Here is a 17,091-nt window from a genome sequence, read left to right as displayed (position 1 = left end):
GGTGCTGGCACTGCCTGGCTGGCTTGCATGGGCAGACACTGTCTGTTCAGGTTGGTGGAGCTGTTTTGGTTGCGGTGGCAACTAGGGGCCATGTGGTGGGTTGTGTGGCTTGTCAGTGGGGCATGGGGGCCAGGTTGGGATCAGAGCTTTCTTTGCTGGGCTCTTGTCCTTTGTTTGGAGCACAAGTATCTAGTTCTTATTTTAAATCCCAGTTTATTTGCCTAATAATGTGTTTTATTATTTTCTGTATATGTGTTTGTTTTAAGAATTCTTTTCTTGAAAAGTGCTAAATAAATAAAGATATTATTAGTTTTATGTTGTTATTATAATTAGCCTTTTTTCTCTATAGATTGAATATGTATAACATATGATATATAACAGGTGCCAGGCTAGCTGTTCCCCTGTTTCTAGTCCTTGTGCTAAGCTAAGCCGATCGGTTTCTGGAGGTAGTTTCAGTTCTAGCTGACAAAATGGTATCGATCCTCTCACTAAGCTCGGCACCAGAATTTCCATTTCCCCAAAGTATCTCTTTGACTATTTCTATATATAAAAATGAATAAGTTATGAACATAATTTGTGAAGGAATGAAATGTTGGAAATACCTTTTTAATACTTGGAGTATATTTTTCAGGTCAAATGTGGTTGTCAAGTTGTTAACACTTTTTCACATCACACATTTTTATGATGTCTCCAATTGGGCCAATTTGTATTTACATTTACATTACAAATTAGTGTGTAAAAAACCCTATCAGTTTGGTTATCAATGAAACAATACTCTTTCTGTTACACCTTCAGATATTAAATATAATCACCAGATTTCCAGCCACAGAAAATTGCGATAAAAAGAAATTCAGAAGAACTCTATGTGCAGCCAACAGTGTCTAAAACCTAATTGGGCAGTGGTCAGATAAGTGAACCACATTCATTATACAAATGTCAGTGCCTGCTGGTGAAGTGTGGGAAGAAGAGAGGGCTGTGAGGAGGTGTGGAGGGGCTGTCAGTCGAGTTGACAGGCTACTAATGAGATAGCATCAAGTGAAAAAGTCAAATTTAGAGGCACAAAAATTCATAGGTATGAATCAATATGTTACTTTGTTCTTGATATCATAAATCATTATTTCGTCTCTACTAGGTTTCATGTAAAACAGTCAAGCAGTGTCACTCTCTGTCTTTTTCCACAGCATTTTATCTGACATCCTGTCTGCTATTCAAATTAAATTTTCACATTTTTGTTTAAAAGGCAGCAGTGGTTTTTCAGCATGAATAAAAGGTCTAATCTGATATCTATTTCATGCACAAAAAAAAGTAATTCCAGTCGGTTTCAGTCTATTAAACAAGTAAATAGTGATGTGTAAAGTGAGTTTATTAAACAAAGAAGCAACAGTTGCATCACAATTGCCTAAGGATAGAAACTATGCTAAAACTGTTTTGAAGAGTTCAACTAAATAATTATTGGATATTTTGGAAAATATATCATCATAGTTTCCTGCCAACATTTTGATGATGAGATCAATACCATTCTTGTATTTGTCTGCTAAAAACAGTCTACGGACAGCAGCTGGTTAGCTAGCTTAGCATTAGGATGTTGGTAGCAAAATAGCAAAATCAAAAAGTAGTAAAAAGTCCTCCTGTCATAACCGCCACAGCTCATTTAATAACGTGTTTACTTGTTTGTTAAATCCATAAGAAAGCTGAAGTATAAAAACATAACTTTTGGTTCATGGCAGGTTTTGGCTGACTTTTTCTTGAACTAATTTGGTTGACACCGATGTAAATTTAGTCCCTGACATGGCGCTTTAGCTCAGCCTTGCTTCCAGCTTGGCCCACCGGACAAATGGAGTATTGGAGTATTCAAAGTTGTTAACAGCAAAATGGTTAATTGTGACTCTTTTTGGTCTTCATTTTTGGGGAATATATTTAAACCTTCTCGACCACTGACTTCCTGACAGCGACACCAAGACTACCAAACAAACCAGTACATGGTGAGTTTTCATTGCAACCCCATAAAAACAATTTTAAATTGTACCAGTTTATAAAAGTGGGACCCTTTTCCTTATTTTCTGAATTAAATATATCCGAATAAATGAGCATACCGCAATTTTTCCAAGGGTTTTAGATCATTAAAAGGGTTTGTTCATCAAAGTCTTTGTCACATAAGCTTTAATAGTTGTGCAACATTATGGACTGAAGTTACTATATATCTACAAACACAAGATCCCGGTTTAGTAGATTTAAAATAAAATAGAGTCACTTTACTGACAAATATGACATAACCTTTTAAAGTTGTATTGAAGAATTTATGAGTTTCAGAATTTAATACTTTATTCAACCTCGGGGGACATTGGGAATAGATTTGATATCAAATTAACAAGGTCTATTGGAAGTGAAAGTCAATACTTCCTCCGACAGCAGCAGAGTAAGCAGCTCTTGTGCCAAACTATAAACCGGGCTTCTGCTTAAGACATCGAGTCTCAATCTTTTTACGTCCTGAACAAGCAATTCGACCCATTGTTCAAACCAAGCAGTGGTGAAGATGATGTAAAAGAAAAAAAGGTGAGCCTCATTGGTCAGTGGTATCAGTATTGGTTCTTGAAGTTATTGACATTGCTATTTCTAATGTAAAGTCAGTATTTGTTACATGATGGACAACAATTTGGGGCAGACATTTTGGCACAAAATGTAATGATGCTAACAATTTTGGCCCTTGAAAACATTTTGTCATCCATATATAGGTATTAGACAATTCAGGCAGACACAACATCAATGTTCTCGCCAGCTGTACACGTGATATTTCATTATTTTCTTCCACTAAACTAGTCAATCATGGAACGATAAAACATATACATTAAGTGTCTATTACTTTTGATGATATCCCCTTAGACATTCTTGGCTGGAGAGCCAATTTTTACATGTGTGAAATGTTTCTGTGCAGCTTTCACTTGGTCAGATGTCTCTGACAAGCGAGTGCAGCTTGATGATAAAGCATTAATTCTCTGCTGCCTCATAGACCAGATGGTCCTGAGACACGCTAACTCTCCCTCTCATGCATCAGTGTATTCAACAGTCATTGTGTGCAGGATTAGTCAATGTACATTACAGGTGTCTGTCTGGGGCTTCTCATGTATATCCTTCCACACACAGAGGGTTGAAGCTATTTCCAGCAAACAGGTGCCATCATGTGTCATCAGGTGTCCTTCCCAAAGGTGGCCAGAGAGGGGAGGACGGTTTGTCCTAGATATGTAGTTAGTTAGATCAGAGCCACTCTCGGAGGACCTTCTTAGTTTGATAGCCACCGACAGCAGGGGCAGTGGTGTGTACATCTGGGATACAGCCTGATTTGCTTATCAAATCAGGTTATCTCTGTGGGCACCCATTAATGTTAAACAGGTCATGCATGACATACACAGGGAAAAATAAACTTTACATGATGGCAGGGTGAATATTAATTTATGCTTTCACATTACACATGATTATTCAAATAAAGCTTCAGCTGTGTGATCACATATGAAACCATGTGTGTCTAGCATTGATGAAGCAGAGACAGAAATCAGACAGAAACAGTCTTCATCTGGGCCTGACAGGACAGTTTTTCAAGTATTGGTGTCAAACATCTTTTCCATTGTTAGGTTTCCACGGCGACCACAGCCTCTGGACATGAATCACTGAAACAGCCGACAGAAACAGAAGATCCATTTATGGACCTAATTGACGAGTTCCCTGTGATTAGTGAAAATGAGAGAAACCAAACAGCTTAATCAAGGTCTGCCTCTGTCTATGCTAATTGATCCACTTTGGCAATCTGTGTGTGTACAGCAAAGGGGTAACTTGTTGTGTCTCAAGAGCGAAAGGCTTCCTTTAAAGGGATAGAGCAGAAAAATCAAAGTACAGCTGCCTATCAGGAAGGACATGGCAGCTGATTTACAGTCTTGCCTTTTTCTCTTTCCCATCCTTGATTTTCTAGTCATCAAGTTACTGATGAGGCGCCTATAAATAAAATGCATTATTATTATTATTTACTGATCGTATATCTACCATAGCACAGGAAAAGTGCTAAGCAATGTTTTTTTGCAGTTTAGTTTTTGACATTGCTATGCTGTGTACACAGTGTGGTTTCCAGGTGCGGCTTGAACAGATTAGTATTAATCAAATAACCACCACCTATCAATCAACATAAAAACAGGGTGATCAGTAGCATAAGCGTTTAAATGATTTGAGCAAACATTTAAATCATTTTAACCTCTTCCACCCTTTAGACCTCTGGCTCAGGTTCATGCTCAAAGAATAACAAAATAACTCTGCAACTACAAGGTATATATACGGATGCAATGGAAATCACAATGAAGATGAATCTTTAGCGATATCAGCAGAGATGGGAGAATCAGTCAGGGTGTTACTTGGTCAGAGTAAAAAAAGATGAAACATACCATGACTGGAAGACTTCTTTTCCCCTCTAATAAACATAATTTTTCCATGAACATCTTCATTTGAAATGATGCAGTTGCTTCCAGGAACTCAGAAAACCATGGAACAACATTTTATAATTACCTGTGACAAGACTGATGCAAAGAAAGTGAAGCAGAGAAGAATCACAGACATTTTAGTATGAGGCATGCTCAGTGAGATCTCCAAATTTGCTATTTGGATACATTTTGGTACAAATTGGCATGATATATTGCCATTTGAAATTCATGTATACCAAACACTTATATATTCTCACCAAACAGATTGAAGGCAAGAAATGTGTAATTATTGATGTATTTCAGTATTACCATTGTGATCAAAGAAGCCCTTGTTTCATAACTGAATGTGTTTTGTAGGTTTGTACTTGAAACTTGATCAGCAGCTCGGTCAATAACAAGAATATTAAGCGGCTTGGTGAAATGATCTTCCTCTTTGTCCGAGAGAATGATAAAAGAAGCAGACGCTTATATCATCCCTGGTCAATAGGAAGTTTTTGTGGTGCTGCATAAAATGCATTTAAACTCTAGCATAAAAAATACAAATAATCCATGGACTCATTCATGCATCAGCACGAGCTGTGCATTATGCATTGATGATGAGATAACCGTCTTTTGCTATGAAATGTTTGCCCTGTCCATCAAAATGTTGGTCTATATGGAAAAAGATTCTGACACTTGGTTGAGTTATAATATTATTAAAGTTGATAATGTTGTTAATGTAGTGGGTTTGTTGCTTTTTTTGTGATCACTTGTTGATTTGCCTGTCAATGTTATTCAGCTTAATTGAAATCAAGGACTGTAGGTAAGGACAAGAAATTAAAATCATGTTTTTTTTTTTTTTTTATAAGCTTACCAGTTTTTATTCCAGGGGGAAACTGTCTATAATGACCAGACAGATGAGGAAAGTTTCCCCAAGAGGAGAGAAGTGACAGCTTTTCCGGTCATGACAGTCAAATGTTGACAGGGACAGCTGATTTGCATCAAAGAGCGATAAACAGAGAAGGGATCAGGATGATCTAATCACCGCAAAATATTACCGTTACAGCTCTGACAACCACAGAGCATTATGATGAGAAGCTTTTCAGATGAAATTTAATTTTTGATTCACAGAGATATCATCAATGTTTACAGCGGTAATAGCCATTTCTTTCTAAACAAAAACATAACCCACAGTATATCTGGCTTTCGCAAAATGCTCTTTACAACAGTTTTCAAGCAATATATAATTTCATAATCATTACCATTAGTATGTTCATTCTCTTGAAGTGTTCTTCAAAAATCCATATTCTGAGATGGAAACTTTGCAAATCTTAAAGAGAAGGTTTGCACACATGGAAATTTGTGTAAATTGTCCTTGTCCTCGAGTAAACATTTTCACTCACAAGATCCTCTCTTTGCTCGTGACGGCTTTGTTGAGGCCAAAATCATTTGTTTCTTAAGCAGCAGGACTCGCAGTCATTTGAATTATTATTGCTTCTTTGAAAACACACCTCTTAATGCTGTGAGGGAACTTCAACTCCTTTTGTTTTTCTTCTTCTTGTGTGTTAGTTTTAGCATTCACAGTATTCCCAAGGACTCTCAAAGTAAGACCTGTGTCATTCTGGTTCTACATTGCAAAGCAGGATGGACAAAACATAAAGATTTCCATCAGACAAACCTTTTTCCAAAACAAATTTATAAATGTGATTATTTCCATTTATGTAGGCTGCAGTGAAAGTGAAATGCTACTGGAACTGTTATAATTCAATAATAAGAGGGATTTTTGAAATCGCTAGGATTGGGGAAAATCCTCCAACAGATTCCAGACCTCCCACAGGGCACTTATATAAATATTTCTGTAGATTAAAATTATTATGATTCACAACATATTACCCAAACAACATCCTTGAATGCTTAAAGATAAAACCCTTATTGTATGTTATGGAAATCATTCCGGAGATACTTTTTGAAGCCTGACAAAACAAATGTTGTTCTTATTATTTATTTTAAATGCTCTATAAATTACTCACCATATTCAAATGTGGGGTGTTTACTTCCTGCATCAGGCTCATTGAGGGACGCTATGAATACTGTCGTAATGTTGTTCTGCAGTGCTTCAGGTTTGCATAGGTAGGGGAAACTGGCTATCATTTTTAAACTAGACAATAGATATTTGTTCTCACAAAGGAATACAGGTCATTTCAATGTAAATCAACATATTTATACCTCTTTAGCTAGTGTTGGACAACAGCTAATGTTAGCATTTAACCACTTACTATCACTGTTATTTAATGTTACACGACTCAGTATCCTATGTTTCTAGCTGACAGTAATGTTAGCTAGCTAAAAGATATGTTTGCTAGGAATTGGATGAATGTTAGCTGTTCTGACTGTAAGCTTCACTAGGCCACTATTGAGTTATCAGATAAAAGTCATAAAAGTGACCAGATTCCTAAACATTTAACACCTTTCCAACCTGGAATAAAGCAGTAGCCTACAACATTTTAAAAACATTAAAATTTCTCAACCTATGTGACACTTTAAAATAAAAATGGCAGCTGTCTAATTTTGGTGAACTGGTTATTATACCATACATTTACAACTACAAAACGTTTTGTAAAGGGCACTAATTCAGGAAATGTACAGTATACCTAAAGACCCTTTCGGGGCCTGCATCACAATGACGTCACGCTATTAGCTAAAGGCCAAGTGAAGATAAGCTAGAGGGAAACCTGAACTCGCTGGGCAGAGCTCCAGACTAGACCACAAAGAACAAACTAGTTAAATCGAGGTATTTAAAGTCCTGTGGTCGTTCATTACATAGTTATAAACATCTAAGGTCTTATACACTCTCAGTTTCTCTGAACTATATACACTAGGTTTTTCTATCATAGTGTAAATGACCTTTAGCAGTCCTGTCAAATAATCCATCCAGTGAGTGAGAGTGTACGGTTGGCCAGTCTGCTCCTGTTCCTCAGTGACTTATTCCAATAGCACTCTTGGATCCCGAGAATTAGTGACTTAATATATTCAGATTTTCTTCCACAAATGTAGAAAGTAAGCCAAAAAACAACTTGCTAGCTAGCGTTGGCTAACGTGTGTGGAGTAACTGTTTTGCCTCAAGCTAAGCCCCACCCACCAAAAAAACCTAATCCTGTTTATTAACACTAAAAGAGTCTATGTCCTGTATGCTCTGAAGCGCCAGGTCACAGGACACACTTCTTTCACTTGTCCATAAGAACATGTTTTCAAGCAGCATACTGCAGCTGCTACCTGTTGTCTTTTTTTTATCTCTCCACAAAGCAAATGAGAGGGTAGTTGTTGTTCTCTGGAAAACCAAGAGCTGTACAGGCTGTACCTACTGCTGGAACAGTGTGTGTGCAGCTGCTGCAAGGTTCAGTGACCATTTGAGATAGCATAAACCCTCAAGCATTTTTTTTTTTTTTTTTTTACTTCAGTCATTCTCAATCAATGAATCAGCCTGCCGGCACAGAGATGGTTTTGGGCACTAGGCAACGAGCACAGGGTGGACAGGTGTGACACTGAGCCTCACATTTGTTTGAGGTGTGAAATGAATTATTCATGAGCTCAAAACAAACTCCTGGACAGAGTGGAAGCTTAACTCTCCCAAAACTGAAGTGGTCCCACAAAAAGCAACATTTAACAAAAGATGTTAGATTGCTAAAGTCATACATCTGTTAAATATAGCCTTCATTGACAAAAAAAAAAGCAAATTTACTGTTTCTAAGCAACCCTGTAGTGAGTCAAGTCTTACTACAGAACTGAAACTTGACACAAGTAAGGGGGGCTTAACCCTTCATGACAGAAACATGACTAGTTTATAGAATATCAGTTACATTATTGCCTAACAAACACAAAAAAATGTAAACTTATACGCATAATGTTTACTGTTGACATACAATGTCTCCAATATCACAACATCATGTTTGAATAATGACCACGTGATCGAACACTGCACATTCACACAAGGAAATGTAAGGGAGGCCCTCGAGGGAAGGGCGTCCATGTGGGTCAGGAGTACAGTACGAGTGTGTGTGACATTGTCCCTGCAACACTGGCGGACGTCTGAATAATTCATAAAGCCAATCAATGATTAAAGGTCTGCTGGGTGTCACACCTCACACGAGAGGAAAGGCGAGTGTCAGTCAGAGTTATGGAAACAGTATGGAGGACAGTATGGATGTTGAGTTAAACTGTAAGATCGAGGAGAAACGTAGTAAGAATAAGATATAAGTGAATCTAAATTGGTCAATCTGGACATTTTTAAACAACATGTGGCATTTATCATCTGTAAAATATTTCACTTATAATTTTCGACAGGACTTTTTGTTGGACTTTTTAGCAGGTTATTGTGTTATTGTAAAAAAAAAAAAAAAAAACAACAGTGATTTTAAGCCCTCAGAATAAAATCTGACACGAGTGCTGTTGTTGCTAACAGCCTGATGGATCTTTCCAGGAGAATAATCTAGCACACAGGAAGTGATGCATCTGAAGGAACTGGAAACAGCATTTATGACCTGTCCGTTAAAATCAGGAAATACTAAATGCAAAATGCGCCAACTGTTTAATGGATGGAAGATATTTCCTGATCGCGTTTTAGCAACTTGTAGTTAAAACAGATGAATAAATATGACTCAGCAAAAAATCCAGTGGACACTTCTACTAAACAGACTAATGTGTGACTTCAAAAGCAGATACTGGGCTAGTATGCTAGTTCCAATATCAAAATGCATGTGGCCTATAATTTGGCACAAGACACAAAAAGTTAGGAAAGACATGATTAATCAGCAAACCCAATGTCCAGTTTGTTTAAAACTTTAAAAGTTAAATAGCGGTTTCAGAGCATTCAACACCAGCAGCAACCATCTTGGTTACCTACAAAAATGCCTTAAAAGGGATTAAACATTCTTTTAAAGATAAAAACAAAAGTTGTTTGAATGTTTTGGCAGCAAATGCATTATATTACAATTGCTCTGCAGTCACATAACAAACTTGCTTTTACATAATTTTTAAACAAGTAGGCTACACCCAACTTGATTGTATAAAAGTCAAAGCTTCTCTCAAAGGAAAACTTCAAAACGTAAAAGTACAACATTTGTAGTTTGTTTGTTTATTGTCAGTCAGTCCTGTTTATTCGGCCATATTGAGTTAAGAAATTGAACAATAAGCTTCTTTAGTGACAAGTTCGTTGTATGCTCAGTACACACAACCGTCTGCTGTTGTGTAGCACTCAGTGTAATGTGTTTAGTACACAAAAGGCTGAACAAAGGAGCTTTTCCTCCTGTTTAAAACCGATGTACACATGCAGCCACCTGTGCTCTTCAGCCCCCAGGTTGCTCATTTTGCAAGGGAAATGACTGTATTATACGTTGATAGCAATGGTCTACTTATTTCATAAAATGATGGGGTATTCGGATGACCCTTTCTATTTATGGAAAACAAAACTTAAAAAGAATGCTTTAGGTCAAACAAGACCACAAAAGAAACACTAAATTGTCTTTTTTCTTAAATTGGATTCCAGTTTATCAGACCTCTGTCAGGACAGGCTGGTGCTCTAGATTTGTCTGGCAGAGAGACAGAAAACAGTCCCTTAAGATTTTGTTGCTCTTTATAACTGGAGTAAATAATGTACAACACAAAGGCACTATCTCTTAACTATGGAAAATGTCTACTTTTATTGGAAATGTCTTATTATGTGTGCTGATAAATCACTTAATGAATAACATTTAAATAAGGTTTTTGAAATGATGATTATATAATGTTTTCAGTTATGTAAGTGGTATTTGTGTTTTTCCGACTTGTGCTGTTTTCATGGCTGTAAACGCAACACCCTGTGCAAATTAAGGCCCAGTATGTAAAATAGGTTTGATAAGCCGACTATTCAGAGAGATATTACCTCATATAAGTTATACATTATACTTCCATTATGACACCAATCTGACATGTTGACAGGTAAACCATCAGTCATTTAATAATAAACCTGCTTCTGTATAATCTTTGCAGACCAGACTGGGGGGGGGGGGGGGCAGTAAATGGAGAATACCGGAAAAGGGGATGGAGGTGAGATGGAGGGGAGATGGCAGGGAGAGGTTAATAGTGCAGAGAGGATTGAGAGACAATAGGGTGGACTAATGAGTCATGAGGCCGGCTTTACTGGTGCTGAGGCATTTCCGAGCCGCACGCTACTCACTCTGACACCACTGTGTCCATCCTAAACACACAGACTGTAGCTTTATTTGGAAGCTCAGCGTTTTTTTGGGATCAGCCTTACTTCTTTACTTTGAAAAGAAAACGTTGACAACATTTAAACCTGCCTTTTAAGTTCTTTACCATATAATCCTGCATGGAGATCTCATATCTAGCCTTTTTTTTTTGTACTTATTGTAGTTTCATTCTGGCAAATTAGCACACACATATTTCCCATTAGTGGATATTTAATTTCATTATGTTTAAAAGACAAACTTCAGTCAAAATCCATTTTAAATGTAATAGTTAATTGGTCCATGCTCTGTAGCTGTTTGAAGTTAAGCCCCGACACATGGACAGGACTAGACAGTGTTGAGTCACAGCGAAAGTCTAACTTGATAAAATGACAAACATGACATAGTGTTTCCTTTGGGGCCCTTTAAACTAATATTTGTTCTTCCAGTTATTCAAGACAGAAATATTTAAACTCAAAACTGAAATAACAGGTTCCTGCATCGTCTCTCTTCTTTGAGTGAAAATGAAGACTCATAAAGCTCTAAATGATGTACAGTATCAGGGCCTGTTTGGATTCTGTACATCAGTAGAATACCATAGAGGCTGGTCCTGTTTCCAGTCAATGATGCTCTGGCACTAATCCAGAGGAGATAAGTGGGGACATCAGGGAATGCTGAGACCATCTCTGGCCTTTAGTGCAGCAGTTGCCTGTCTAGACTGCTTGGCTGCACAGCTATGATCAACAACATCACCACCACACCCTTAAAATGAAGTTATCAAGATCATCTTTGCTTTTTTTTTTTTTTCCTGACACAAAGTCAAGATAAGAAAACATTTATTTAAAAAAGAAAATGGTTTTGGTTTTACAGGAAAGCTGATCATTTTGTGCAAAAGTCAGACAAAGCAGGAATCAAAGAAACAATTAGAGCTGTCATTTTTCATAATTTATTGTACATTTCTTTCATTATCTTATATCCAAACTAATAAACAGTACATTTCCATTTATACAAAATATAAACTATAAGGGGGAAATAGAAATCTAACATCAACCCTTCCCATATGGTTACACAAACAGTCATCTGCTGGGTCTAACCCATGGATGAAGGGGTGGGGAAAGGTGTCAATCAAACCCTCATTGTAAAAGACCACAACTCTTTAAAAATCACAAGGCATAACTGACACAAGTCCTGCGGCAACTTATTCGCTACATACATCTCTTAGACATTTCTAATAAAAAGGACCCAAGAGCCAAATTATGAAAAAAAAAAACCTAAAAGTGTCATCTTTTATTTTTCCAAATCTCCTACTGTGTGTGTGTGTGTGCCAAACTTCACTTAACAGACAAGAACTTCTCATATTGATTGCAAGGTGGATTTGAAGCCACAAAAAAGAACCTCTGTACACTCAAGTGGTCCGCATTTCAATCAAGACATGTGACATGACAATCACAGCCCTGAGCGTCTCCATAATGAGATAGCGTGACTATGGAAACGCAAGCCAAAAGGGAAGCTTGGTTCACCAACGCTCCTTTTGATTCCATGCAGGGAGGCTTAAGGGATTCGGTGATGAGCTCCAGCTGAAGGTTGAACCCCCTAAATTGAGAGAAATGTCTTGAATTACATCTTTTTATCATTACTTAAGGAGGAAAAAGAGGGTTGTGGAGTCCATCTGGTCTTCTGGTCTCTGTGCAGTGAAGGGTGGAGGATTGAGACTGGATCGGGTGGGATGACTGGAATGGGAGGCGAGGAAGAGAGAGAGGGCTCTGGGGTCCGGGCTTCAACAGTAACGCTGCATAAGAGAGGCGGCCATGATGACGGGGATAAGGAAGGAGAAGGTGCCGGCTGCGTGCAGCGAGATGCCTGCTCCGCTAGGGGTGGAGGTGGTGTTGGTTGAACTGCTGAAGGGGCCTGTTGCCGAGGTGGCGTTTGGGTTGGAGGTGGAGTTCCCACCTGTGGGGACTGTGCTGTTATTGGAGACCGCCTGTTTGAGAGGGGAGAAGAAGAGGAGGATGGAGAGATGAGAAGGGTTGAAAGCTTCAAAAAGCTATCCTGTTTGTAAGGATCTGCTCGATTTTATCCGGCCTGAACTCAGAGGTCATATGAGGAAAAAACATTTATGATAATAACCATATCATTTGAATTCTGTGCAAATTAGCCAACCAAGTTTGATTTTGAGGGATTTGTGGTGCTCAAACATTATGAAGCATAATGAGAACATGAAAATTGCAAAAAACATTCCAAATTATTTTTAATAAAATTACATGTCAAAATATTATTATTATTTTTATTATTAGAAAAAAAGAAACATTATTACAAAGACACAGCCAATATCATACAGTTTGCTTTCTAAAAACAAAGAATGGCTGTTTGGTGAGCAAAGACGATAAGACTAAATAGTTTCTGCGCCTGCGTGTCAGGTTTCGTTTGGCACACCGCACCAAAAAGTAACTTTAGATTCTCTCCCCACCTATGCACAGGTACACAGTGTGCACTGCGTCTGAATCATTAATTCACTCGAGTGTTAGCTAAACAAGAGGTTAAAAATATATGTCCAAAAAACATGTAATTATGTAAAGAAGTTTTCACTCCACTTGTTTTAAAATAAACTGATCGAATTGAGGAAATTGTTCATTTCCCCAGAGAGCTGAAAGCCAAGCCTGCTTTAGTCAAAACCATCCCATCAATCGATTATTAGCCCTGCCTAGAAACATAATAAAAAAAAAACCCCATCAACACAGATAACAACACAGATAATTTCCAGCAGTAATACATAAATATAAATCTGCCTAAGCATAGTGTGTCTTATCAATTTTAAAAAGTTAAATTAAGGCTACTGCTAAAAGAAAAAAAAAACTATGAGAAATAGAAATCAACTTACCTCTCTTGTTAAACAAATGGCGAACACAAGGACTCCAATCTGTACGATCGTCATTTTAGACATTTTTATTTCTTCTTTAATTGCAATAATAATATGGCCAGAGGATGGGAGAGGCTGCTCACAGACTCTGCTTCTTTCTAATGTGATCGCTGCATCACACGCAGCGTTTTATACCAGCTGCTGGTCCGTGACGTCACGCATAGGGGTCCACACCAGACTGAGTCCTGGACGGAAGATGGAAGCAAGGCTTGTACGAAAATGTGATCAACCACGGAATATTGCCTGTGTTTGACCACACGAATTTACATAGACGCGCGTAAGAAATTCATAAAATAATTCGGGATGAAGAGGTGCTCTTGCTCTACCATAAAGTGCCACTTTTCCACCACCTTAAATGTTTTTGCTCATTCTTCGGATTGAACCACATTGACCAGCACTTTGACACGTTAGACACAGAATCCAACTGGTTGCTATACACCTGCAAACTGCTACAAGCCGGTGTGGCTTATATGCTATAATAAAGCTTTTTTTTAAAGATGTTAATAGGCTACCTGATACTCATTTGCATTATGTTACACCATTTAGACTTGTAAGCATATGGGCAATAAGGACATTTCTCGACAATACAGGCTGAAAAAAAAAACAGAAAAACAGAAAAATGAATACAACCTGTTGAACTAAGCAGGTGGGCATGTAGTTTGAGGTGTGCTAGCAGCGACACCCAGTGTTCAGCATGGGGTCACAGCATTAAGATTTAGACATTTGGAGAGTCGAGTTGTTCCTTAAAAAAAAATATATCTTGCCTATTTTTTTTTAATATCGGTCCATTCATGTAGGCTACTAAGGTAAGTGGCATTACAATTTCTTTTTTTTTAGAGTCACAGCAACAGACATTTCAGTGTTGACAGCTGATAAACACATTCAATTGCACTGTCCAATCATGGTCAGGCAACTGTGTAAACAGGAAGTCATCGTGGAGCATCACACACTAGCACAGTTTCCTAAAGTTGGAGGCAAAATAGATGGACCCGTGTCTCTGGAGGTGCTTGTGTTGTTATGATTTATTTAAGTCTGCATGGAATGTGTCATGTGTATTCTGAGCTTGAAGGTTTTGTGGGAAATATTTGATGATTGTTTAACTTAGTGAGTGTCCTCTGTAAGTCCAGATATCTCATAAGTGTTATAGGGGATCTTGTATTTTGAAATGTAGGCTAATTTACATTCCTAATGATTTGTTACAACATAAACAGCATATATCATGATCAAGTAGCCTAAATAAGACTATTTTACATAGAGTTAGTATATGAGTCCTTAACAAACTATAACACTAGTGAAGTTACTCAGTTTAGTTAGCTTTAACCCGTCTGTGAATGGGATTTGTAAAGTTAGCAGGCAGATACCTCGTTTATTATTCACAATGAATCGTTTCTCCAAATTAAAATTTGACGTGACACCCAAAAATAGGTTACAAAAAATTGGATAGAGGATGCAGACACAGTACAGAAACACAACATTTACAACATTTTGATTTGATGATAGTTTTCTGTTTTTCTTATTGAAAATAAGAGGATTTAACAGAAGCCTTTTACTGGCTAGTTTACACTGGTTCATCACTATAAACAAGATTTTGTGAAAACTAAATGTCATGAAACTGTCCCAAATCTAATAACAACACTTTTCCCTTTTTTAAAGAAATTGATTGGAGACTATTTTTGTTGGATTAGACTGTGTGACGAATGGAAATCCCGGTCAGGACCCCATTTGTCAAGAACAAGACGTGGCTCAAAGTAAGTGACCAAGAAGGGGTATCACACATGAAACAAGGTTTAAAGGAAGTTAGTTTATTATCAACCAAAGTTGAAACAATCATAAATCTGATGAATCAATCATGAACGCCATGTATGAATGGAGTGTTGTGAAGTGCAAACAAAACCAAACCAGCTTGTGGAGGCCTGGGAGGAAGAGAGCAGAGACAGAAGTTAGAGTGGAAAGCCACGTAAGTGAGCTGAGGCCTGATGGACTCAGGTGTACTCAGGTGTGATGTCCTTCCTGACTCCGCCCCCTCTGTCTGCCAAGCCAGGAAGCATAACCGACCAAACACATGCAGACAGAGGGCAGGACGTCAGATGAATGAAACGTAAGACTATGTTTTCATTTACTTATTTACTTTTAAAAGGCTTTATTTTGATTTGATTACCCGATTTCATTTTGGTATTGTATGGGTCTAGAGTTAATTTTACTTGTGATGATAGACACTTGACAATATGACTTTTTATATAGAGAGTTAATACAAATTATACAAGTATATTTAAAAAGAGTCAGATGTCAGGTGTTTGTAAAATATAAATGAAAAGTGTACTTGTTTTCAAGGCTACATCCCATGTCATTTGATAATTGGGCCTGGGGGGAAAAACACCCTCATCATGACTTTATTTGATGCAGGGTAAACAGCAATCAGTCTTCGTTGTCACACCATTTCCACGCCAATGGAGACACACCGCCCCCTAATGGTGAAAACATATACATGTGAACCTCAGGAGCTCACACTGAATCCAACTGTTAGGACAGCAGTACAACATTTTCAATCATCTTCTTAATTGGCGGGGTGTTTTCACTGTCGTCATGTATCCATGACCGTAATACAAGTAATACTACACAAAGTGGCCAATTTTTTTTATGATTTAGTCCAGATGTTGGAGATTGTAACTGCATACTGTCTCTATTACTCTACAGTTTGTGTTAGTGGATTTTCAAGGGAGTAGTGAGACGCTCTTATCCTCGGCTTCACCCCCTCCAGAGGAACCAAAAGGGACAGCGCTCCCTGCAGAGGCACCAGATGTGAGGGGCCTTTTGTGAGGCATCAGATAAGCCCTGTTCCCAAAGCCGAGCAGGATCGGGTATCATCAGCGGCTGTACGGAGGGGCGAAACCTAAGCCCTGTGCACTGGATCGTGTTTCTGTTTACACGAGTGTGCTCCCTGGATTCCTCCAACCAGAGCAGAGCGAGGACTGCTGGAGACGGGTCTTAGGGAGGAGAGAGGTTCTGAAACAGCCCTGTACTGTCCCGCCTGTCTGTCTACCTGTCTATCTCTCTGCATGGGGTTTGATGTCCAGGTGAAAGTTCGTTAAGAGGGAGAAATGTAAGGATGCAATGGAGCCATTTAAGTCAAGTTTTCCAAGCAATGCCTTCCAGACCAGGTTTTTTTTTTTTTTTTTTAATAATCTCAATAACAAGAGTTTCAGCCTTATTTTAGTTAGGACGACATTTCTATCCAATATCTAAATAGAACAATTATAACTCCCATCATTTTCTGTTTATAATAAAATAAAAATAGCAAATAGTATAATACTGGTAAAATAATTAGTTATCTATCTTGTCTGGAATAACATGTATTTATGTTGCTGAATGCAACCTGATCCTCTCCATCTTTTCATCAGCAGCCTGGTAATCTGATACAGTAATAAATCGTCTGCCATTTACCATCAAGAATAACCAGGGAACAAATATTGATGTTGAAGCTGTTTGTGCCCAGGCACAGGACACCCATCTCCCT

The 17,091-nt window shown here is 38.0% G+C and overlaps 1 long non-coding RNA gene across 1 annotated transcript; it reads right to left on the bottom strand.

Moving 5' to 3' along the window:
* Nucleotides 1-11,592: 11,592 nt before the first annotated feature.
* On the bottom strand, nucleotides 11,593-14,152 carry LOC136182757 (uncharacterized). The gene is made up of 2 exons (XR_010668795.1): nucleotides 13,539-14,152; nucleotides 11,593-12,641 (listed from the first exon to the last, which is right to left on the bottom strand). It is a non-coding gene; the product is annotated as an uncharacterized lncRNA (long non-coding RNA).
* Between the last annotated feature and the right edge of the window lie 2,939 nt (nucleotides 14,153-17,091).

This window comes from Labrus bergylta, chromosome 15, assembly GCF_963930695.1.
Source record: "Labrus bergylta chromosome 15, fLabBer1.1, whole genome shotgun sequence".
NCBI classification, from domain to species: Eukaryota; Metazoa; Chordata; class Actinopteri; order Labriformes; family Labridae; genus Labrus; species Labrus bergylta.
This window is presented reverse-complemented; position numbering and strand designations above follow the sequence as displayed.